This window comes from Myotis lucifugus, unplaced genomic scaffold, assembly GCF_000147115.1.
Source record: "Myotis lucifugus unplaced genomic scaffold, Myoluc2.0 scaffold_103, whole genome shotgun sequence".
Lineage (NCBI taxonomy): Eukaryota > Metazoa > Chordata > Mammalia > Chiroptera > Vespertilionidae > Myotis > Myotis lucifugus.
Genome location: NW_005871151.1, coordinates 2,498,686 through 2,499,184, shown reverse-complemented (window position 1 = coordinate 2,499,184; position 499 = coordinate 2,498,686).

The window sequence follows — 499 nt, the reverse complement described above, 5'->3', positions numbered from 1 at the left end:
TCGACTCAAGGCCCTGGAATTCTTTCCCATCTCCAGCTCCTCCCAAAGAAACATCACAAGCCCTACTACTTCTCCCCCTCTGTGTAGACCAGATAAGAAGACTTTTAAATGAGCTGCTGGCAAAGACTTCATGAGCTTCTAAGCTATTGAGGTCAGAGTGACGAAAAGAAGGCAATGTGGGAAGGCGAGAATAGGTACATAGAAAATTCCAGGAGGGGCTGGAATCCTCAGGGTCCAGGGTACTTATCCTGGTGCTGGCCGGCCGTCTTGGTCAGGGCGTGGCTCTGCAGGCGGCACAGCCTTTTTCTCCTCTTGGGCACTCATCAGGGGTCGGCCGCCTGCCTGCGGCTCAGCATCTCACATGCAAGTCAGCAGCCAAGGGGAGTGTGTGATGGAGTCCCAGCCCCAGGGACTGGGAGTTGTGGGCTGTGCTTCAGGGGCACCAAACAGAGAAAAGGCTGGGGGCAGGAGAAGTGTGTGTGTGTGTGTGTGTGTGTGT